At 50.8% G+C, this 24,375-nt stretch overlaps 1 protein-coding gene across 7 annotated transcripts in view; it reads left to right on the plus strand.

The window, feature by feature from the left end:
• Positions 1-1,302: 1,302 nt before the first annotated feature.
• The window catches only part of CXXC5 (CXXC finger protein 5), a 101,759-nt gene continuing 78,686 nt past the window's right edge, over positions 1,303-24,375 (plus strand). For 4 of the 7 annotated variants that reach the window (XM_073356035.1, XM_073356042.1, XM_073356043.1 and 1 more), the window contains exon 1: positions 1,432-1,871. The gene's annotated coding sequence lies outside the window, so the exon portion shown is untranslated. The other 3 variants (XM_073356036.1, XM_073356037.1, XM_073356038.1) reach the window with 3 other exon arrangements.

Here is a 24,375-nt window from a genome sequence, read left to right on the forward strand (position 1 = left end):
CCAAACTTTGTCAGACGGTAAACAGCCTGAGACAAGTGATACAAAATACATTATTAAAGAATGTTATAACACATCCCCTGGCCAGCAGGGTAATGTGTATAAGGATGAAGGTCTGCATCATGTGTTGAAAAAAAAAACAAAAGGGACCTGCAGCTTAATTATATCTTGATGGTCAATTTCTGAATTTTTGCTGTAGTCTTCACTTCCAATCAATCCCCCCAAGTAATATATCCCTTTTAAGAGGGCCTTATAGCAGTTAGCAGAAGCTATATAGGCATCTATATATATTTGGCATTTATATATATGTGCCCAAGGTATGTAATAAAAATACAATAAATGGACACATTGCATTAGACTGAGGGCCAATGTCATGTATTCATAATGTACAGAGACTAGTTTGAACAATTTCAGCTCAGAATAGCTTGAAATGCCACAGAAAGCTGCGCTCTGAGTCCAAGCAAGCGGAATCCATTGCGGAAACCTAAATCCTCATGCTCTCGCTCACGCACATCTGTATCTACATGTTATAATAATAATAATTAATAATTAATTAATAAAAAGGATCTTCAAAGTTTAGCACGAGTACCACAAGTGGTCTGTTGAAGTATTTACACCCCTAAGGAACCGCTGGGAAAACCTTTATTCATAAAAAAAGGCTCCACAATGAATCAGCCCATGTGCTGGCGATATTTTGTGGCGAGGCACAAGGAGCGTGTTTTCACCAGAAAGCAGCGTGAACCTCGGTATTTGTTATACCAACCCCCCCCCCCCAAAGAAAGTTCCGAACAGGCCAGTTTAACAAAGCCCCAAATAAAAATCACATCGCCCCTGAGAAGCAAACCCGGCTGGGCTAGCACCTCCCCAGGCCAGCTTGCTGAACGCCGGCTGGGCAAAGTTTCGCATCTTACTTTGGGGTTTGTTTTTATTTTGTTTAAAGGGGAAGGACGGCGATAAACTCAAAGTTGCTTTTCGTCGTGGTGGTGGTGGTGGGGGGGAACACAAGGAGAGAGCAAAAAGAGGGAGTGTAGGAGACAGCGAGGGATGGCAGAGGGCTTGGGGGCTGGGATGTGGCCAGTGGGAATGCAGCAGCGGCAGCCACGCTGCAAGTTAATCAGATAATAATCAAAGCGATTGCATAAAAACCTCCTTTGGAGGCGGCTCGGCGCTGCCTGCCCGGCTGGAGGAGTTGCCCCGGGCTGCGGCTCACTTTGGGGCTGGTTGCTGGGGAGGGCGGGGGGAGAAGCCTGCGCTCAGCATGCAAAAGAGCAGGGCCAAGGGAGCGAGGCGGAGATGGCAGAGGCGGCGGCAGTGGGCAGCCGGCGACTTGGTCCGGTCCGGGTTTTGCCGGCAGCCCCCGGGCAGCAGCAGCCCTATGCAATGTGGTTCGGCTGTCTATGTACTTCCAGAGCGAGGAGGGATGTAGAGGTGGGTTTGCGGGGAAGGAGACGCTGCCTTGGAGGAGAAACACCCCCCCCCCACCCCTTCACTTCTTTTTTTTTCCCCTTCAATTTCCCATTGTGAGCCCCCCCCTCCTCCCATGCACGCGACCCTTTGATCTGGGCGCTGCAGCCCCCCCCCCACCCCGCTGATTTACCCCCCCGCCCCACAGCGAGGGGAGGGAGACAAACACCCCTCGCTTTGCAAAGAGACAATTTTTTGGCAGGTGCTAATTTTTTTTTTTTTTGCATGCTCTGGATTTGGCTCTTTAATCCGGCCGGCGACAGCTCGCGCGCGCACACACACACACACACACACACACACACACTGCCCGGAGTGGTGGTGGCTGCAGCTCCCATCCTTCCCTTCTCCTCCTCCTTCCTCCCCTGCCGCTGCTGCTTCTCCTGCTCTTGCTCCGGATCGCTCTTCCTCCGGTAGGTGCATGAGAGTGAAAAGGCCCCTGTGCTTGCTAAATATGCAGATACATTCACGGGCGACGGAAGAGTTGGGGGAAAAGTCTCGGGAAAAAGTTTGCCCTGTAATTTTCCGTCCGTTCAGGTGCTGATCAGTGGGAAAGGGGCGAGGGGGCAGATCAGACCCTTTGCTCCGACCCAGCCCCTATCCCTAACCCCCCTTCTCCCTACCTCCGCCGGGATGGAGAAGTGCGGCAGAAGGTTGGTCTCAGATCACTGGGTCTAGACAAAAAGAGGGGACTTTTTTTGGGGGGGGGAGGAGGGTGGTGGGATCCTCCATGGGAGATGACCCGTGAGTTCGCCCCAGCCCGGCTGGCACCAGAGGTCCTTGGAGCAGAGGCAGAGACATCCCAGGAGAAGGGGGGAGGGTTATGCACCCTCCCTCACTTTCCTTTTAAAGTCCCCCCCCAAGGGAAATTAATCGCTTCTCCCGCCCCGATTCTTCCAGTTTTGGGTATTTTTTGCGGGGTGGAGCAAACCCCAAGCACCGCGATTTGAAAGTGACCAGTCCCGTGTGTGTGTGTGTGTGTGTCTCTCTCTCTCTCTCTCCTGTAGCGCTCGGAGTCATGTAAGTCCCAGATCGCGGCTGCTTTATTGGGGTTGCTGCCGGGAGCGTGGGGGGTGGGGGGATTGTTGTGGCGGCCGCGAGGACGGGGCGTTTAATGAGCAAAGTTTTGTCTGCAATATTGAAATTGTCCCTCTTGCCCCCCCTTCCCTCCCCCCCCTTGAGTGAAATTAACAGGAGGGGGAAATGGGATAGCAAATGTCAGTTTCCAGGGCTGGGCGGTGGCACGGTGGCTGCAGCCAGCCCCTCTATCCCAGGACGCTGCATTATTGATCGGGAGCCCACCCCTCCCGATCTAATCACTGGGTTGTTTCCCGGGTTACAATGGTGTCTGAAAGCAGCAGGCTGGCTCTAGCTGACCCTTCTGCTTGTGTGAGCCGCGGATTAGAGCGGCGCCCGCTAGCGCCGCTGCAGCTCAGGGGCTGTCAGCAATTCCTAGCCCTGCTTTCCAGGGGCTGGCGATTCAGCAAACAAACCCAGGCCGCCCACCCTCCCTCGCCTGCCTCCAGCTTGCCATGCAGAGCCTGGCGCTGCTGGGGAGAGGGAGTGGACGGGGAGCAGCACAAGGCGGCTGGGGGGCAGACTTTGGGTTTTCCCGGCTTTAATTTGCCCTTTTTTAAAAAAAAAAAAAAAAAAAAAAGCTGGAGGAAGAGGATTTGGGGCAGAACAGCGTTCCCTGGGTTTATCTCTTTGACTTGCGGGTTGGATATGATTTCTTTTTCTTTTCTGTAGCTCAGAGGGCATTCAAAGTGTTGGGGTCGCTTGTTCAGAGTTTTCTACAGGTTTCTTTTTTTATATAAAAGCAACAGGAGGGCTGAGTTTGTTTCATTTATTTTTAAAGCAAATTTTGCATCCACGGAGTAGTTGAAATCTGTCTATTTTGTTGTTGCCCATTTTAGTTTTGTTTCCCAAACTGCAGTCAGTGAGGGATGGCCAGTGTGCGGGATGCGCGGCTCTCTGGAACTGAGCCATGTGTGACAAGTAACTTAAGTTTGTTTTTTTTAACCAAGTAATATTTTCCCCCCACTTTGCCTTTGAGTCGGTAATATGCGATTCATGCTGGAGCTGCACTCCCCCTGCATTTGATGTGTGGGCACTGAATGTACACTAAGAATAAAAGATTAAATGGAAGCAGACGATTGCAGTGTACAATGTGTAATTTATCTAATACTCATCCACAGCCGCACGCTGCTAACTGTAGTGCTGTAGTGTATTTTGCAAATGATTTACTGTACTGTTGATTATTATACAAAACTCGGCTCGGTCTTAGCTCAACTCATTGAGGACCAATGCCCTTCCCATTCCACCCAGTTATTTGGTTTGGGTCCTTTAATTCTTTGCTCAAATGAGCGATTAAAAAGGAAGTGCTACTTATTCTGGGTCCTAAACATAAACAAAGCTGTACACACATCCAGTGATAACAGATCACATGTGTGCAGAGCTCCATGTGACCCTGATCCAGCAATCTTTGCTCCCATGAGTAGATTCTTTGGAGAGGATGGGATGACTGGAGTGATTTGAGGACTACATGAAGGAGTAAAGGATCCATGCCCTCTTAGTTGTAGGATACCTGGGAAATACCGTGTTTTAAAAGAAAAACTTAATGGTTGGGGCTGCCCCATCTGTAACCCACTGAATTAGAATGTAGGGCACATTTCTTATCACCATGCAGCTTGAAAGATACATTGCATGCAAGGGGTATGAGCTGGGTCTTGCACCACTGAACTCAATGGAAGTTATGTTTCTGACGCGTTCGGGAATAGGCCCTGACTGATATGACAGTGTCAATGGTCCTTTAATAGTTCCCTTGCCTGGCTTTTCCAGGCTCCTTGGAGCCCTTATTCTGTCACAGGGACACTTCCCCACCTTCACTTGCTGTTCCACTTTCTAAAAAAAAAAAGACTAAATTTCCAGCAGCTGCTTCCACAAAGCTACCCATGAACTTCCATGCTTATGCATGCAAACAGGACCCTGTGACTTTAGATCAGGTAGCTGCCTATACAGGAGGGTGATTGGGTGTTTCTCTCCCTGATTTGCCTGTCCAAGGGTGTGATTTATTACAAATACACCCATAGCACCAGGGAGTGAAAATTTGGCCTGCAGGCTACTTCCCTACAAGCAACTGCTGTAAGTAATTGTGTGGGGTCCAGCTTAAACCCACCAAAGCCAGGAAGTTCAGAGCTCAGACTGCAACTTCTTTGTTAACTCCAACCCCGTTTATCCCCTCTGTGCTGGAGGATTCCCCAAACACTGGGTGGTCTTCCATGCTGCACCTAGGCATAGGGAGAACTTGGGCTGACAAAGGTCCCACCCTGAATATACTTGCTTTCACTTATTGCTACTGTAACTGGGTTTTTTTCCTTTTGTTTATTTGTGTGAGGTTTTAAAAAAATGTTCCAACAGTTAAATAGCTTTGCTTTAATGTGCGCTTTGAAAGAAACATGAGCCATTGAAATTGAAGGCCAAGTAGCGAGGATTTTGCCTTTAAGAGGTGTTGATTAATAGAAAAGCAGACCTAGGTTTTTCCTTTGGAGTGTAAAGTACCCTTTAGTTAGACATAGAAAACAGAGTGCCCCTTTCCTCCCTTTTTAAAAAATTCCTTTCCTGAAAGATTATGCATGGTGTCACCTTTTGAAAAAATGACAACAGTCTGTGCATTTAGACCTTGATGAGAACTCTCAGTGCAATGTCAAAAACAAATCGGCTTCTTTAGTGCCTTATTGAGCACAAAACCCGTAAGTGTTGTTCTCCAAGGCTTCTGCCCACATTGGCGAGGCAGAGAGGGGTCGGTTTAGCTCCCTTTGCTGCCAAGTGTAAATTTATTGCCTGATTTTAGTAGTGTCCCCCTATGGAATTGGGAGCTGTTGGTAACATTTACTGTGTTCCCCTGTCATGGGAATGGGCTCGTTTTGTCACTTAAATCCAAGTAGGCGCCATTGTGTGCGTGTGTGCGTAGATGTGCATTTTATCAGCCTTATAGACCCAATGATCTGACCTCCCGGGGTGTTTTTTGGGGTTAACCCATCAGAGCGTGATAATAAAAGTAAACTAACAAAAGAAGTGCTTATAGCTTTCTGCTGGTGAGGGTTGACTTGGCTCTGTGTATTTGAAGTTCTAGTCGATGTTCTTCCTCTGCACATTAAAGCTGACAAAGTGGCTTATGAGGAAATGACAGGTTAAAGCGTCGGACAAATGAAATCGACATAGTAAATGTTCGGAATGATTTGAAAGTTCGGCTGATTCCATGAATGAAACTTGTTGAATGAACTTGCGTGGGAGTTTTGTTTACTGGTGGCAAATGCAAAGTGCACATTGCAAAACATGATTGCTTACCCTGGATTAGAGAGATAATAAAGAAGATATTGAAGTGTCTGCATTGGGCTAAACAAGGGCATTTAGAGCATGCAGAGGTTATTGAATGGGGGGTGGAATGGGGAGAAGGCCTTGGTGGTGCAGGCAGTTTGTGTGTGTGTGTGTGTGTGTCATGTGTGCAAGGGCTTTGTACAATGTAAAACTTTTTGAATGAATGCATGCACACATCATTCACAGGTTATCACCACTTTGGTGGGAAAATAGATGAATTGTTTGAGGCTTTGAGCCAAGTTGTTACTGACATGGACTTACAGGGGGAGATCTGAGGACCAAAGGGACCCAGCTTTGTCTCTGGCAGATGCCACAAGGTTGACTTTGGTGCAGTTGTGCTGGCTTACGCTAGCATGGAGTTTGGCCCACGGAGCCTGTGAAATAACATTGGGCCGTGTTACACTCCAGCAGCATGGGATGCCCTGAAGGCTGAGGACTGATCCAGTCTGCAGCATGAGCCCAGCAGCCAAAAGTGCATGTATGACATTAACTGGCTGAGGATGTATTTGCAGGTGCCTCTTTCCAAAAACCTGCTTGTTCCTCCTTGATAAAGGATGCAGTTAACACGAGTCATGCAAGAGGGGGATGCTGAAATGGGTTTATTGTGGTAGGGACTTGTCCAGTGCATCTCACTAGTGGCATCTATCACAGAGGGGCCAAATTGTCCTCTCCCTAAGCAGGGTAAATGTCCCCTTTGGTGAAATGTGTCCCCTACCTGCAGAGTCAGTGGCATCTCCTCCATTGGTTTTGGGGAATCAACTCCCCTGCCCACCCAATAGGTTGTGGGATAAACTCTTCCCCCCAGCAATGATCCATGAGAAGGCAGAGCTCATGGCATTTCCTGACTTGTTCTCACCAGGGGCACTCTCGGGCCATGCGTTCGGAGCACATGGGGACATGTGGCTGCCTGTCGGTATCCTCGTTTGTTCCTAAGCACAATGTGGTTTTCTGGTGGTTTCACTTCTGAGCTCCTCCAGTAGCACTTACGGCCAGACCCTCAGCTGGTGTAAATTGGCATAGCCGCACCGATGTCAATAGAAATGATCTACACCTGCGCAAGATCTGGCCCTTTGGCCCATTCAGATTTAAAAGCTTGGTAACACAGAGCAAGGTGAATTACAAGTGAGAGGGTTGGGGTTTTTTGGCGGGGGGAGAAGGGGACTGATTGGCTCTGGGTGCGGGGCAGGGTCATATGGGGCTCTTCACCTGTAGGGTGCTGGTTCCAATCTGGTTCTAGTGCAGCAGTGACTGGGGGCCATTTGGTGAGATGAATTGACCGTGTTCTCAGCTGAATCCTAGCAAAGCAGGAGCGTGCTGCTCAGAGAGACACTATTGCAAGGGGGGCTTGTAATTTTATTGCAAAATACTAGACAGCTTACTGGCTTGATCATCTTCTCAGTTACATCGGTGTCACGTTGTTGCCTTTAGCAGTGTAGGTCACTTCAGATTTACACTGCAAGTTCTGCTGATATTTTGCTTCTTTCCCATGTGCTTTCTCCAAGGCCAAAGTCTCCAGGGGAGGGCTGAGTTTGGAAAAGGGGCAATGAAGGAATTGGGGGTTTACTGTGTGAAATTAGAAGCTCTGAGCCAAACTCACTGCTGGCATAAGCCACCAGAGTTCTGTGACTTTACGGAAGTGTGCCAGTTTACACAAGCAGAGGATTTGGTCCCCAGCACCTTAGGTGCCATGGAAGGCCGTATTGGGGAGTGGGTGAATTTGCTGCAGTGCCCACCCTGCAACTGAGTGAGACTCAGGGGTCTGTAGAAAGTGTGGGTGGTGGGGCGAGGGAGAAGGAGAGAGAGAGAAGGCCTGACTTCCGCTCACCTCACCTGATTTCCGTTTACCCTAGTCTGAATCCACTAATCTCAGTGCAGTTCCTCCTGATTTACACTGGTATACAGGAGAGCAGAATCGGGCCCGTTGTGCCTGGAAGGGCCAATCTGGAGCTTGAAAGCCAGTGTGAGCCAAGTCCCTGTGAGTGGTGGTGTCGGTTACTCTCCCTGGGCCTGATTCTGCTCTCACGCCACTGGATCCAGGCTCAGGCCTTATGTCTGCCTTGGCCAGGTGGCGCCTGTAGGGGGGCACAGGCGCATAGCTCATGCAGACGAGGCGTTTGACAGGTGTGCACGCTGGCCCCCACCATGGGCAGCGGTCTGGCCACTTGAAACCGTTCTTCGGGGTGTAAAAAGGCTGGAGTCCAGGCTGTGTCCCTGATGCATTGGGGGGGTCCCCTGCCAGCTGGGCTTCACCTGGGCCTGGGCCGGGGGGGTAGCAGATGGTGCAGGTGTGAGTGAAAACCTGGAGGGAAGGGTGCTGCGTTACTGTATCTCTGGATGCTACCAGCCCCTGGTCCCTTCCACTCCCATTCCCTGGGTTTGCAGGCCTGCTGGATCATGCAAGTGCCATCGCTTCACCATTTACACCAACCCTGGATTGGCCCTGAGGCTTTCCTAGGGGCTGCCCACCCCCTGGCTTTGGGGCCAGATCCTCCAGAGACCTGTAAATCAGGGAGCTCCATGGCACTACACCAGCTCTCACCCAGAGAGGAGCTGCGCTGGCCCCCTTGGTGGGAAGTTTCCCTCCCGATGCAGGACATGTTCCGGTGCTGGGATCCTTAGGATGGGCTGGGGGAGCCTTTGGGAGCGACTGCCACTTCCAGGGTGAGGAGACTTGAAACAAATCATGCCAAGCCACCAAGATGACTGTCTTGGGGCCAGCTGCCTGCTCACCCGTCAGCAGCCTGGCCGTGTGCTGGCCTGGATCCCGCTCTGTCTGGGACCTAGCAGCAGGCATCTCCTCTGGCACTCTGCTACCTTTGCTATTCAAATGCCGTCCCTGCTTGGGAGACTCTGGATTTCCTGCCGGTGAGGTGGTGTGGCTTTCCACACTTTGTCTGGCTGCCACTCCATCACGCGCTTTGATGGCCACATTCAGGCTCACAATGAGGAGGCCGGAGCCAGCCCCCTCCAGTCCTGTTCCCCCCCTCCGCCCTTTTTCCTCCAGCCTCCACGCAGATGTACCACTCCCCTCCTCAGGAGGCTGGTTCCACTGGGGCGGTGCTGACTTGCCCCGGTCTCTCCCCCACCCTCTTCACTGATGGCAAATTTGTTTTCCCAAACCCGGGCGCAGGAAGGACCCCTTGGTTAAGTGTATTAACAGTTAAACTTTCAGCTCATAGCTTAAACTCACCAGACCACGAAAAGCCTCCATCGTGTTTACTCATGCTCTGGTGCTCAACAAGAATATAGTGCTGAAGCTTTCCTCCACCCTCCCACCCCCCGCCCCTCAACTTCAACTTCCAGGAGAGAGGGGGCCTTTCTGGCGCTTTTCTCCTCCAGAGGACCCCGGATCTGGGGGCGATCCCAGCTTTTCCTGTTGGGTCTCTCTCCAGCTCTGCGAGCTTTGGTAAGAGAGGTGGAGACTGAATTCCTCCCTTGGCCAAAGGAGCATTTAACATTTCCCCCTCTCGCTAGCGCTTTGAATCCTTTTTTTTCCTTAACGGAAACCCAATTTGTTTCCTGTTGGAGCTGGGCAACTCCAATGGGATTGATCTTTACCCATTTTGATGAGCCTGTATGCCTAGCAACACCCAGCTCCATTGAAATTTACCTTCTGTGGAGTGGAGGAGGATGATTGTTTGTTAAGCCAGTGATGCCCCAGGATCAGGGCCCCATTGTGCTCCACACTGCACAGAGTAAGAGACGATCCCTGCCTTGAGTTGCTTACAGTCTGCATAGACCAGACAGACAAGGCAGGAGGGGGGGGACAGACAAGGTATAACATACAAGAAGGGAGGCAAATGGCCTCTTAGATCAGTTTTATGTCTGGTGGGAGATGGGGTGAGTGGGGAGAGTGGAGGGGCTGAGCTAACAGGCCTACGGGGGAAAAAGGACCAGCAATATTGCCAGGAGTAGGGGGCTCGTAGGGGAGGTGGGGATGAGGCTGCAGCGGAGGAGCTGGGAGGGCAGAAGATAAGAGGTAGTTGGCGCAAATAGTGGGGGGAAAGGGGCTGCTTTTTTCCCTAACCAGCAAAGCCCTTATGCAGCCAGAGAGGGAGGAAACAATGGAATCTGCTTAGAGCTTTGGGGTCCGACTCCAAGGTGACGTGGACAAGGGGCAGGTTTCAGGGCAGCCAGTGGGTGTGAGGGGGTCAGCAGAGCCTGCGGCAGATCTCACTCCCCGTGGCAGCAATCGGCGGCGACTGCGCCAACCCCAGGCCGAGTGGCACCACCATAACAATGGTGTATGTGAAGCCGAGTCCTGCCGAAGGGGCTCTGAGCTGGTATGGCTTGTACCCCGTTTGGAGCTGTGGTTAAAGAAGGGGAAATTTCTTTACTACTCTCCTGCTCATTGCTTCTCTGCCCATGCTCTGGCATGTTGGGGCAGGGCCGGCTTCCCCTCCTGCCCACTCGTGCTGCGTGTTGCCTGGGCAAGCTGCCTGAGCAGGGCCCGGGTACCAAGTGGTAGCTTCTCTGCAGATAAATGGGGAGCAAGGAACAGAGTGGCCTGGGCGGGAAAGAGCTGCTCTCGCTTGACTGGAAGGGATGGGCTTGATGTAGTAGGTCAGACGGGATGATCATCACGGTCCCTTCTGGCCTTAGCATCTATGACTCTCAGAGTTTCTCAGAGGCCCAAGGTATCCTGTGTGCCCCAGAGCTCTGCAGCCCCAGAGCAGCGTTGTTATGTGATGGGGGAACCTAGCAGTCTTGGATTGGGGTACAGATTTCATTTATTTTGTGGAGGGGTTTGCAGAGGGTGAGCCCAGAATTCATTCATAGGGGTGTGGAGCAAATCTGTGGGTTCAGTTATTAGGTGGTGGGAGGAGAGCCCAGAATGTATTTACTCTGTGTCTGTGTTGGGAGGTGTCAGGATTGATCTATTGGTGGGAGAGAGGAGAAGTGATCCTTTAAATCTGATAGGTGTGGGGTTGGGTTTTGTGTCAGCACATGTCCTTCTCAGCCAGGCTATCAGGTTTAATCTTCAGGCACCTATGTGTTACAGAAGCTTATGAGCCCATTTACCTGCTGTGACATACACATCACCTCTCAGTTCACCCTGCTCTGAGCTCCACGCACATCCCAGTTGGTGGAGTGCGGGGTAGAGGGGGTGCTGCATGGCGTATCAGGCACACCTTTAAAAGCCCTCTCTTCTCGGGTGCCTCTGGTCTTTGGGGGCAATGGGTATCGGCCCTGAGAGCACTGTCAGTTAGCACATGCAGAGCATTCTCTTCCCACATGTCTCCTCCCCTACATTGGGGAAGCAGGCGGATGGCATCGCAGGTCTTCTATGACAATCCATATCAATGCACAGGGCAGCCTGTTATTAGAAGAAGAAAAGGATTTTAAGGTCACAACTTTTTAAAGCAGCAGAATGAAGCAAAGGGGAACCCTTGTATTCTATGGAAGCGGTTGGATCAGCCTACATACCATATTGGGTTAACTTCTGAGGTTTGGAACGCTCCAAAATTAGTTTTCAGAGATAAATAGAGGGCCCGATTCTGAGACACATACATCAGGTTTACCCCAATGCCTTCATTAGGGTTACTCCTGATCTGTACCGGTGCAAATAAGATCAGAATGAGGCTTGGTGTGTGAAAAAGTGATTCCGCTAGCAAACGCGTGCTGCAGAATTGCTTTAATCTATTTTCTTCTGGGTCTCATGGCCTGTAATCTCTCCTCTTGTTCCATATTTTTTCTTCTCCTTTTGTCTGTCACATGGTCAGTGATCTTTCTCACCCAGCTCCCTGGACCCATCTCTGTCTCATCAAAGGGTGCTCCTTTTGTGCTTTGTCTTGACTGGAAAGTGTAATCCTTTCTGGATAATTAATACAAAGGCTTTAAAATGTTTTAAAAGTGACTCTGTAAGAGGCTCCTGCATCTGTCTCATTGATTCCATCTTAGATGTACCCATTTTACAAATAAAAAAGTTTTTTTTTCTAATCTCCAGCCCTGCAACTTCCCCTGGGATTCTAGAGTCAAGCTGGGTTAGAATCATAGAATCATAGAATATCAGGGTTGGAAGGGACCCCAGAAGGTCATCTAGTCCAACCCCCTGCTCAAAGCAGGACCAATTCCCAGTTAAATCATCCCAGCCAGGGCTTTGTCAAGCCTGACCTTAAAAACCTCTAAGGAAGGAGATTCTACCACCTCCCTAGGTAACGCATTCCAGTGTTTCACCACCCTCTTAGTGAAAAAGTTTTTCCTAATATCCAATCTAAACCTCCCCCACTGCAACTTGAGACCATTACTCCTCGTTCTGTCATCTGCTACCATTGAGAACAGTCTAGAGCCATCCTCTTTGGAACCCCCTTTCAGGTAGTTGAAAGCAGCTATCAAATCCCCCCTCATTCTTCTCTTCTGCAGGCTAAACAATCCCAGCTCCCTCAGCCTCTCCTCATAACTCATGTGTTCCAGTCCCCTAATCATTTTTGTTGCCCTTCGCTGGACTCTCTCCAATTTATCCACATCCTTCTTGAAGTGTGGGGCCCAAAACTGGACACAATACTCCAGATGAGGCCTCACCAATGTCGAATAGAGGGGAACGATCACGTCCCTCGATCTGCTCGCTGTGCCCCTACTTATACATCCCAAAATGCCATTGGCCTTCTTGGCAACAAGGGCACACTGCTGACTCATATCCAGCTTCTCGTCCACTGTCACCCCTAGGTCCTTTTCTGCAGAACTGCTGCCTAGCCATTCGGTCCCTAGTCTGTAGCTGTGCATTGGGTTCTTCCGTCCTAAGTGCAGGACCCTGCACTTATCCTTATTGAACCTCATCAGATTCCTTTTGGCCCAATCTTCCAATTGGTCTAGGTCCTTCTGTATCCTATCCCTCCCCTCCAGCGTATCTACCACTCCTCCCAGTTTAGTATCATCCGCAAATTTGCTGAGAGTGCAATCCACACCATCCTCCAGATCATTTATGAAGATATTGAATAAAACCGGCCCCAGGACCGACCCTTGGGGCACTCCACTTGATACCGGCTGCCATCTAGACATGGAGCCATTGATCACTACCCGTTGAGCCCGACAATTTAGCCAGCTTTCTACCCACCTTATAGTGCATTCATCCAGCCCATACTTCCTTAACTTGCTGACAAGAATACTATGGGAGACCGTGTCAAAAGCTTTGCTAAAGTCAAGAAACAATACATCCACTGCTTTCCCTTCATCCACAGAACCAGTAATCTCATCATAAAAGGCGATTAGATTAGTCAGGCATGACCTTCCCTTGGTGAATCCATGCTGGCTGTTCCTGATCACTTTCCTCTCATGCAAGTGCTTCAGGATTGATTCTTTGAGGACCTGCTCCATGATTTTTCCAGGGACTGAGGTGAGGCTGACTGGCCTGTAGTTCCCAGGATCTTCCTTCTTCCCTTTTTTAAAGATTGGCACTACATTAGCCTTTTTCCAGTCATCCGGGACTTCCCCGGTTCGCCACGAGTTTTCAAAGATAATGGCCAGTGGCTCTGCAATCACAGCCGCCAATTCCTTCAGCACTCTCGGATGCAACTCGTCCGGCCCCATGGACTTGTGCACGTCCAGCTTTTCTAAATAGTCCCTAACCGCCTCTATCTCCACAGAGGGCTGGCCATCTCTTCCGCATTTTGTGATGCCCAGCGCAGCAGTCTGGGAGCTGACCTTGTTAGTGAAAACAGAGGCAAAAAAAGCATTGAGTACATTAGCTTTTTCCACATCCTCTGTCACTAGGTTGCCTCCCTCATTCAGTAAGGGGCCCACACATTCCTTGGCTTTCTTCTTGTTGCCAACATACCTGAAGAAACCCTTCTTGTTACTCTTGACATCTCTGGCTAGCTGCAGCTCCAGGTGCGATTTGGCCCTCCTGATAACATTCCTACATGCCCGAGCAATATTTTTATACTCTTCCCTGGTCATATGTCCAACCTTCCACTTCTTGTAAGCTTCTTTTTTATGTTTAAGATCCGCTAGGATTTCACCATTAAGCCAAGTTGGTCGCCTGCCATATTTACTATTCTTTCGACTCATCGGGATGGTTTGTCCCTGTAACCTCTACAGGGATTCCTTGAAATACAGCCAGCTCTCCTGGACTCCTTTCCCCTTCAAGTTAGTCCCCCAGGGGATCCTGGCCATCCGTTCCCTGAGGGAGTCGAAGTCTGCTTTCCTGAAGTCCAGGGTCCGTATCCTGCTGCTTACCTTTGTTCCCTGCGTCAGGATCCTGAACTCAACCAACTCATGGTCACTGCCTCCCAGATTCCCATCCACTTTTGCTTCCCCCACTAATTCTACCCGGTTTGTGAGCAGCAGGTCAAGAAAAGCACCCCCCCTAGTTGGCTCCTCTAGCACTTGCGCCAGGAAATTGTCCCCTACGCTTTCCAAAAACTTCCTGGATTGTCTATGCACCGCTGTATTGCTCTCCCAGCAGATATCAGGAAAATTAAAGTCACCCATGAGAATCAGGGCATGCGATCTAGTAGCTTCCGTGAGCTGCCGGAAGAAAGCCTCATCCACCTCATCCCCCTGGTCCGGTGGTCTATAGCAGACTCCCACCACTACATCACTCTTGTTGCACACACTTCTAAACTTAATCCAGAGACACTCAGGTTTTTCTGCAGTTTCGTACCGGAGCTCTGAGCAGTCATACTGCTCCCTTACATACAGTGCTACTCCCCCACCTTTTCTGCCCTGCCTGTCCTTCCTGAACAGTTTATAACCATCCATGACAGTACTCCAGTCATATGAGTTATCCCACCAAGTCTCTGTTATTCCGATCACGTCATAGTTCCTTGACATCACCAGGACCTCCAGTTCTCCCTGCTTGTTTCCAAGGCTTTGTGCATTTGTATATAAGCACTTGAGATAACCTGTTGATCGCCCCTCATTGCCAGTATGAGGCAGGAGCCCTCCCCTCACAGACATTCCTGCCTGTGCTTCCTCCCGGTATCCCGCTTTCCCACTTACCTCAGGGCTTTGGTCTCCTTCCCCCGGTGAACCTAGTTTAAAGCCCTCCTCACTAGGTTAGCCAGCCTGCTGGCAAAGATGCTCTTCCCTCTCTTCGTAAGATGGAGCCCGTCTCTACCCAGCACTCCTCCTTCATGGAACACCATCCCATGGTCAAAGAAACCAAAGCCTTCTCTCCGACACCATCTGCGTAGCCATTCGTTGACTTCCACGATTCGACGCTCCCTACCTAGGCCTTTTCCTTCCACGGGGAGGATGGACGAGAACACCACTTGCGCCTCCAACTCCTTTATTCTTCTTCCTAGAGCCACATAGTCCGCAGTGATCCGCTCAAGGTCATTCTTGGCAGTATCATTGGTGCCCACGTGGAGAAGCAGGAAGGGGTAGCGATCCGAGGGCTTGATGAGTCTCGGCAGTCTCTCCGTCACATCACGAATCTTAGCCCCTGGCAAGCAGCAGACTTCTCGGTTTTCCCGGTCAGGGCGGCAGAAGTTCTCCCCTTCCTGTGTATAATCACTCGGAATCATAAGCTGCTTCTTTTACAGGCCATATTCTGGATTCCTTAACGCTTATGCAATGCTACTAAAGGCACAGCTGCCAATCAGAGTATAATTTGGCCAGCAAAATCATTGTTACTGGGGATGATGCATCAGAAGGGAAATGCCACCTTTTTATGTGTCAGATGAGAAGATTTCATACGGTATCCACGAGCCAACAAACATAGCTACCCCGATGCCATTTTTACAGTCACCTGTCAGAGAGAGCCCTACTTTATAGCGAATATCGTCACTGCATTGCAAACAGTTGGAATTTCGGGTTACCACTGATGTAGCTAGATTGTGAGCACAGGGCTCTGGAAGTTTATAATGTCCTCCATCCCTCTTCTTCCTCTCTGGATGATGCTTATGGTGGGGTGTTGCATCTTCCCATTTAAGCTCTTAAAAGTCATGAAAGTTAGAGATGGAAAAGAACCTAGACCACTGAATCTGTCTCTTGTCAAGAGCAAGCGCTAGTTCTCCAGCTAGAGAATGTAGTGGGTAATAAACATCCCCAGCACTTCATTGTGAGACATGGAGCCTTCCATTTCTATGTCACAGTTCAGATCCATCCTTGGGGTTTGATTCTGCTCTCACCTATGCCAATTTTCCAGTGGTGTAACTCCACTGACTACACTGGAGTGATTCCTGATTTATTGAGATGTGGGAACAAAATCCGTGACTGAAAATCATTTCTGGGCCCCACTGGTTGGTTGAGGTTACAACTGGCAAACTATATTTGAATTGCCAAGATAATTCTACAGGGGCCCTAGAGATGCATGTGATCTTATCCCACGGGCGATGGATCCAATTCTGCTCACAGGTGTAAATCCAGAGTAACTCCACTGTGTGGTATGGATTTGCTTCAGATATATGCCAGTGTAACTGAGAGCTGAATTAGGCCCAGTAATTTTTAGACCCATTTTGCCTGGCATAAGCCTGCACAATGTCATTGCAACAAATAGGAATTGCATCCACATGCCCCAGTGCTCTGAGGTCTTGATGCACTCTCATCCTGGACTCTGGCCTCCCTTGACTTCAGTTTCCTTAAGCGCAGCTTTTAAAGTCCTTGATTAGCATGACATCAGATGGCCATCCAGCGATCCAAGCAAGTGATGCCCTTGGCACTTGGGGTGGTGGCTGTATGGTGTTTGAATTTGGGCCTTTAAATCTTGTTTGGCTTCAGCAGTTCTCCTTCCAGTTCATCATGATTTTCAGTTACTTTTCAGGCTTCTTTTTCTTTAAATTTGTGTTCTCATTCTGAGACTTTTCCTCCAGTTCTCAGTCATTCTCCACCCCACCCTCCCATGTGACGTGTGTTGCTTTGCTTTTGCACATACCTGGCTTTTATACATCTCCTTCAACCCTAATCACCCACCTCTTGTCTTCAGTCCAGCTGTTGATGTTCTCCACTGGGGGTTTCTCTTTTGAACACGTTCCCCCATTCTTTTCCATTCCTCTGTTATTTAACCTGTCATTCACCTCTGTCACATATGCCTCTGTCCTTCACCCTGAACATCCTTTTGTCTTCCCTGTAAGACTGTGAATCTCTAATGCTCCTTCACTATGGATGCTCTGAGCTTTTTCCTGAATGCTGCTGGTTCTGCTGCTCTCAGGATGTTCCCAGTGCTGACTTCCCAGCCGTACCATTAGGTGTGGGTGTGAGCTGAAATGCTTCCGTTAGGGTTTTCTCTTGACTCTTTCTGTGTGGGCCTCTTTAATTTGTTAGTTGCAGTCTTGCATCTGTAATTGCACTGAGCCGACACGTCAATGCCTGGTTCTTGCTGCTCAGTGGTTCTGATTTTAGAATATGGTTTACATGTACACTAGAACTCCCAGGGTGCATTAGTTTGCAAGGATTTCTGAGTTGTAAGGGACAGTTTGGTATTGTCAGTCACCAGTGCACATAAGGGATCATATTTACTGGTGTAAATCAGTGCAGCTCCTTTAGCTTCAGTGGCGTGCTGCTGATTTACATCAGCTGTGGCTCTGGCCCCATGTAGTCAAAATTAGGCCTGTATTTGACATTTCAGTGCCTTAGAATGTCACCCAACTACTGCATTTCTGCCCCCTTGGTTCAAGTGTAGCTGCTGTACCCCTGTGGGCCCTGCTCATCTCACTAGCTAAGCAGGATCAGGCTAGGTCAGTTCATGGAGGAAAGATCTTCTAGGAAAGCCCATGCTGCTGCCGCTGGAAGTGGTGTTTGTGGTTCAGTAGATGGGGTGATCCCCTCACGGTTGCTAGGGAAGAATGAACGCCCAAGGTGCTGTCCTCTGTATGAAATGGAAACCTGAGGACCTGATTCCTGTGGTCATTAAAGGGTTGGTGGTGCTTCTAGATTCACAGAAGGGACCATTAGATCATCTCATCTGACCTCCTGTATATCACCGGCCATCACATTTCAGCTAGTTACCCCTTTATTGAGCCATGTAACTTGTGTTGGGTGAGGCATCTTCCAGACAGGTAGCCAGTCTGGAGCTGAAGAGATGGAGAATCCACCACTTGCCTTCATAGTTTGTTCCAGCGGTTTGAGTAAGGGCTCGTCTACGCTACAAAGGCTTTGCTGGCACAGCTGTACTGGTGTAGCTATGCCGGAAGGGCCGCCTAGTGGAGACGCTGGTTATACCAACAAAAGGAATTGGCTTAGTTAAACCACCTGCCCCGCTGACATAAGCTGTTTCCAGCTAAAGGATTTTTTTGCTGGTATAACTGTCTACACTAGGGCTTTTGCTGCGTAGCTATGTCAGGCTGGGAATGATTTTTTCACGTGCCTACCAACATAGCTATGCCAGCTAACTTTGTAGTATAGACCTGTACAAACTTCTCAAAGCCCTTAGAAAATGTTCTTGATCCTTAAAATAACAAACACATCTTCATGGTGTGAGTGAAAGCCCGCAGGAGCTAAGTATGAACGGATCAAAGCAGGGAAGATTGGAGGCACGTGCCACTAACGGGGCAGAGTTAAGGCAGTTTGAGTATCTTAAGTGGATTTTCATTCTTTCCCATTTAAGTTTCATTTAAATTTTACCTTAACTCTGAATGTGCTGGGTTTCTAGTGATTTTTTGTTTTGAGAATGACAGACTTCCTATAAATTACAGGATCCGTGCACTCCAACTCACCAGAATTGTATTAGGATTTGATGGACGGCGTGGTAGCCTGCTCAGCTGTTGGCAGAGCCGGCCTAGAAACAGAATGGGAAAATGTGCTTTTAAAAAGTTTATATGTATATAAAAATTATATTTGGGGGCTGGGGGATGACTGCATCTGTTGCCACTCATCAGCATCCCAGCTGTGGGAGCCCTGGAGAGCGTTGTGTAGAACATAGAAACCCCACTGAGTCCTTAGTTGCATCCTAGATCTCAAAGCTCTCTGCATTATTGTGAGCCCTGTTTCACAGCTGCGGAAGCCAAAGTACGGAGAAGGCAACTGACTTGTCCCGGGTCACGCGGTGAGTTGGCAGCAGTGGGGCCATTCCCCCAATGATTTTTCAGGCCGTGCCCCTGCTTGATTTCGATGAGGGCTTTGGCTTAAAAACTGCCATTAGGGTGGCCCAGAACAAGGAGTTAAGCCCAGCCCTATCCATTGGGCCATGCCACTTTTATTGTACATAGAGAGCCAGCTCCTCAGCTGGTGGGATTCAGTGTAGGTCCATTGATCTCGGTGGCAATTTGCTGGTTTACACTAGATGAGGATAGGGTGATCAGGTGCCTGGTTTTTGACTGGAAAGTCTGGTCGAAAAGGGGACTGGACACCTGATGTCCAGTTCCTGCGGGCGGGGGAGGTGGTGGGTCATCACCCGCTCCAGTCCCCACTCAGCTGGAGCAGCTTCCTACCTGCATTGGGCAGCTGCAGCTCCCAGCCCTGGCTCCGCAGGTGAGTCCCTCCTGTCTCAGGTGGGGTGGGGGGTGGAGGGGGCAGGTGGGGGAGAGGGAAAAAGCAGTGAGCGACAGGGGGAGGGGGGAAGAGGAGTGGATAGAGGGTAGGGCCTTGGGGGGAAGAGGCGGGGCAGGGGAGGTTCTGACTCTCCTGCTGGAGTGTCTGGTTTTTAAGTATTACCAACTTGGCAATCCTAGATGAGGATCTGGTCCAGCATGTACAGTCCGTGCATTTGTAACCCCTGGTGAGTGGCGGGATGTGTAATACACACTTGGCATGGGTGACATGGTCGCATATGTTGTGTGTAGGAAACGGACAGTTCAGGGCGGCAGGAAGCAAATCCATACTGTCTGTGTTGTCTCCTCCTTGCTGTATGGCTGCTCCCATGGGAGAACAGGCCAGCGCTTAGGGACTACATTTTCCTTCCTCATCTCTCTGGGGCTCTGCACAGTGTGGGGCAGGAGCAGCTCCTTCCGCAGCCTGCCAGCAGCGTTCCTGATCTGGATGGGGTCAGTAGAGAGCTCCAGGATGTGTGCCCACCTGCATGCTATCTCCACCGTGCCCCAGGCTGTTGCCTGGCTGGCACCTGAATTTGGGTCCATCTCTACATGGCTCTTCCTCTAGACAAGCCTTTTGTTCTTCGTTTCTGGAGACTTTTGACCTAATTGCTATAACCTCTATGAATGACAGAAGATTGCTGCCTCTGGGTGGCATTGTTGTGGTTGCCCTCTGCTTTACCTTCTTCATCTCACTAATCTGATGACCAGAAAGTATTCAAAGCATTCCAAATATGGGTTCATTGTCTGGCTCTTTACAAAGCACAAGAAGGATTTCCTGGGACCATTATTCAATAAGTCTATTTATACTCCCTGTTGTGTGTGTATGCCACAATGTAGAATCATATTGCATTGCATTTGAAATTGCACGTGCAGTTTCAGTGATTGTGCATATAAATCAGGAATAGCACGCACAAATCATTGGCTCTGGTTATTTGTGTGTCTGATTGCAGTAAATGCACATGCAAATCACACGCAGTGTGTGCTTTGTCTTTAACAATCAGGCCCGTTTTCTATGTGACATATGTGTGTGTTAGATGCAGCTATCTACTCTGTATTGAGTGTGGTACACCGGACCCTCGCTAGAACGCGCGTCTATATAGCACGAATTCGCATATAACATGGTCGCGGCCATGGATCCCAAATTTAATTATTTTAATTGCATTTCATTTTAATGCAGTCCCCGCTATAACGCGGTATCGCGCATGGATCCCAAATCCTGCATTCTAGCGAGGATCCGGTGTACTTTGTCGCTCGAAGGCCATGTTCTGCACAGGGGTTTCGGCCCATGCACCCAGGACCGTCCCTAGCGATTCTGGGGCCCTATGCAGTCCCCCCGCGGGGAGGCCTCTGCGGGATGGGGGGGGGCGACCCAGGCCTCTACAGGGGGGCCGGGGCTGACTTGGGGGGCAGGGGGGAACCACCCCCCAGCACTCACCGGCGGCGCGGCTGGGGCCGGGTCGCTGTGCTCCCGCTGCCGGTGAGGGCAGGCCCAGCCCTGCAGCTGCAGAGCTCAGGGGACCGGGGGCGAGTCTGGAGCAGAGCAGGGGCGAGGCTGGGCCTGCACTCACCAGCAGTGGGAGTCCAGCGACCCGGCCTCAGCCACGCCGCCGGTAAGTGCTGGGGGTGGGGAAGGGGCGGAGGCCCAGGGGAAGAAGCCGGTGGGGAACGGAGGGCGGAGCAGGGGCAGAGGCCTGGTGAAGAACCGGAGCAGGGATTGGAGCAGCACGCAACTGCGCAGGGCACAATTTCCTGGTGCCCTATGTAGCTGTGTGCTTTGCGTATGGGTAAGGACGGCCCTGCATGCACCAGGGAGAGTGGTGATGCAGAGAGCTTCTCCCCCCAGCACCTTGCGACCCTCCTGCCATGCCACTGCTGGGGCTAGACCAGTGGTGGGCAACCTGCGGCCTGCGGCCACACGCAGCCCATCAGGGCAAGTCACTGGCGGGCAACCAGACCATTTGTTTCCATATGCATGGCCACCCGCAGCTCCCAGTGGCCGCGGTCCACTGTTTCCGGCCAATGGGAGCTGCAGGAAATGGTGGCCAGGCCTGTGCCACTTCCCGCAGCTCCCATTGGCTGGGAACAGTGAACCGTGACCACTGGGAGCTGCGGATGGCCATCGAAATGTAAACAGTCTGGCGGCCCGCCAGCGGCTTGCCCTGATGGGCCACAGGTTGCCCACCACTGGGCTAGACTCTGTAGCTGGGGGGCACGAAGGGGCTGGAACACCACTTCCCCTTCTGACCTAGCGCAGTGATGGCACCCCCTTGTGGTCTCCAGAGGCACTGTGCTGCTTCAGCACACTCCTGAGCTGCCCCATTTCCCCCTGGGGGTGTGTGGCCCACACTTCCATCCACCCCACCGTGTGTGTCTTTATCTAGGGCACCAGGGAGCCGTCCCTGAGAGGTGCTGTGGTTTCGTACCCTTTAGAAGTGCTGCCTTTGGCTGCAATATACTAACTGCCTAGGATAGTCTGTGAGTTTTCTGTGCATCCCCTGTATGAAAGTGTAAATCTCTTGTGACGTGGGGATCAGAGGACAAGTCAGAGACCTTACTGTGATGGGGTCCCCTGGTTTTGGGCTTTAAGTGTCCAGTAAGAAACAATCCCGGGCCCAAAGAGCGTATGATCAAGACAGACCAAATTCAGAGGGGAAACTGAGGCACAGAGATACATGACTTGCCCGTGTCACACAGGGAGGCTGGGGTAGAGCTGGGCATTGAACTAGATCTCCTGGCTAGTCTTTTAAACACAGGAGCCTCCTGGCTCTCTGAATCAGGTGACATGGCACATGCCGGGGGGCAGGGGGTGTTCAGCCCCTAACAGCATAGGAAGAACCCATCCTTCACATGCCCACTGTCCCGAACTCTCTAGGCAGGAGATCTGTTCTATGCTAAGGGCTCTGGCTTTCCTTTTTCCTTCTGCTGCTCTGTCCTGCTGGGTCTGACCCCCACCCCCGCCTCCACACTGCCAGGTTTATCCTTCTCCCTTCCTTTCTGTCCGAGCCGCGTTGCCTTTCATTGATCCGTGGTCAATTGCAGAATCAACTTGTCTGCTCGCCTGGGCTCCTCTCTGGCCTCCCTAAACATGACTGCCTGCCCTGATTCTGTGTCCTCCACTAACATCACCCCCTCGCTGCACTGTACTTCCTCCAGGTCCTTGACAAAGCGAGCGCAAAAAAATGGTCCTGATGCTGATCGTTGCGATTCTCCAATACTCACCTCCCTCCTTCCCAAACTATTAGCGCTCACAAGGAAACTAGGTCTTTGATTTCCAGGCTAGCCCTTTATCCACTCAAGTAGCTCACCCTCTATACCGTACTTACTGACCTTGTAGATTAGTCTTTTGTGCGGCGCGCTATCAAAAAGCTTTTCTGATGTCCACGGCTTCCCTCATCAGTGCACTTTGTCGCAGCTTTGAAAACTTCATTCCGATTTGTTATATGCCCTCACCCTTTTATGAAACTGCTAATTAAATTATCACTCGTCTACGGTATTCTTCCTGGCGCTGATCAGGGGAAAGATTTGGGGGTTATTGCGTGCGTGCGTGGGGAATATTACGGAGACAGCAGCAGGAAAATGAGGCAGGAGACTGATTTGTTAAAGGGAAAGTGTAGCATGCAAAATGAGAGAGACACTGCTGTCTCATTCCTTGTTAGATACCTAGCAAGAACACTGTGCCAGTTGGGTAGCATGCCACAGGCAGGGGATTGCTGCCATGGGCAGGGTGCTGCCCTGGGGAGGGTACTAGGGATGACACCAGGTACGGTGGAACAGAGGGGTAAGGAAAGGGTTAAGGAAAGTGCGGTTAGTTCTTGGTAGAAAAGGGGGCATTTGGCCTCCAGTCTTGCTCCAGAGGGAGTGAGTGGCACTGCTCTCTTTGACTTATCAGGGGGCAAGATCAGGCCCTGAGAGATGTGTTCAACTCAGCAAGGGATCAGTACAGTCATATGCAGCGATGAGCTGCCGAACTCTGAAGAACCGGTTCCTTCACTCGCTCCGGGTCTTCGGCGGCACTGAGGGAAGTGCCGCCGAAGACCTGGAGCACCGCCGGGTGACTAAAAAGGGATTCTCAAGGTGAGCCTCCCCAGCTGGGATCTCAGGCGGGCCAGTCAGGACACTCCTGTGGGCCAGATATGGCCCGCGGGCCGGAGTTTGCCCAACCCTTTAACAACCAGTTCTAAACTGGTTTCTAAATTTAACGGCCGGTTCGCGTGAACTGGTGCAAACCAGCTCCAGCTCACCACTGGTTATATGCTTGTCACACTGATCCTGGCTCTAAAACCAACGGATGCAGGGCCACTGCTGCTGTCAGTTACTGTGGTGTCCATTGGCCGAACACCGTTGGCTTGAGCGCTACCCCTCCGGATTCACACCGCCAGAGTTGAGATCAGGATCAAGGCTCTCATCTCTACAACTTGGGCAGAGCAGTGTCATCGCAGGGATAAGGGTCCCACGCGGTTAGGGGGACAGCTGAATTACAGAGGTGTTGGGCCAGTCGCTGGGGCTCCATCAGAGCCACTGGCACAGCAGCGCCGGGCACCAGCTGAGGATCACCCTGGGTCCGTTCCCCGTACCAAGCAGCCTGAGTATGGAAGTGAGCAATGTTGCCTCCTAGTGGTTGGCCCACAGAGAGGATCTGGACCTGCTAGAAGTGTTTGCTAAGGGAGTTCTCCCTCAGCTCAAGCGTGCGAGGCCTATGTATTTGGCAGGTCTGGCTCCCCAGGGAGATTTGCTGCCCATTGAAGGCAGGTAAATTCCGGGGCATACTCAGGGGAAGTGTGGCCCTTCTTCTATGTGCCCCTTTAAGTCTCTGTCTCAACACTTGGTGCCTCCTATTGCTAATCATTGTGGGGATCCCCCTGCCCCATCCCTTGGTGCTCAGATATTGTGGGGTGAGAGGGCTAGTTGCTAAGCAGCTAGATTTATCTGCTTGTTGCCCTGAACTTGCATCATTTGCGGGATCCACATGGAACCAAAGCCCTTCTCCAAAACCTCTTCCGCCCATCCTGGTGCTAATGGCCAGCTCTGCGCCACGCCCCAAGCACCGAGCTGGAGGTGGGCAGCAGGGGACCTGGAGTTTGTTGAGCAAACTGTTCCTGGCTCAGCTTCAGAGGCTATTTAAAGC

The sequence above is a fragment of the Lepidochelys kempii genome, chromosome 8, assembly GCF_965140265.1.
Source record: "Lepidochelys kempii isolate rLepKem1 chromosome 8, rLepKem1.hap2, whole genome shotgun sequence".
NCBI classification, from domain to species: domain Eukaryota; kingdom Metazoa; phylum Chordata; order Testudines; family Cheloniidae; genus Lepidochelys; species Lepidochelys kempii.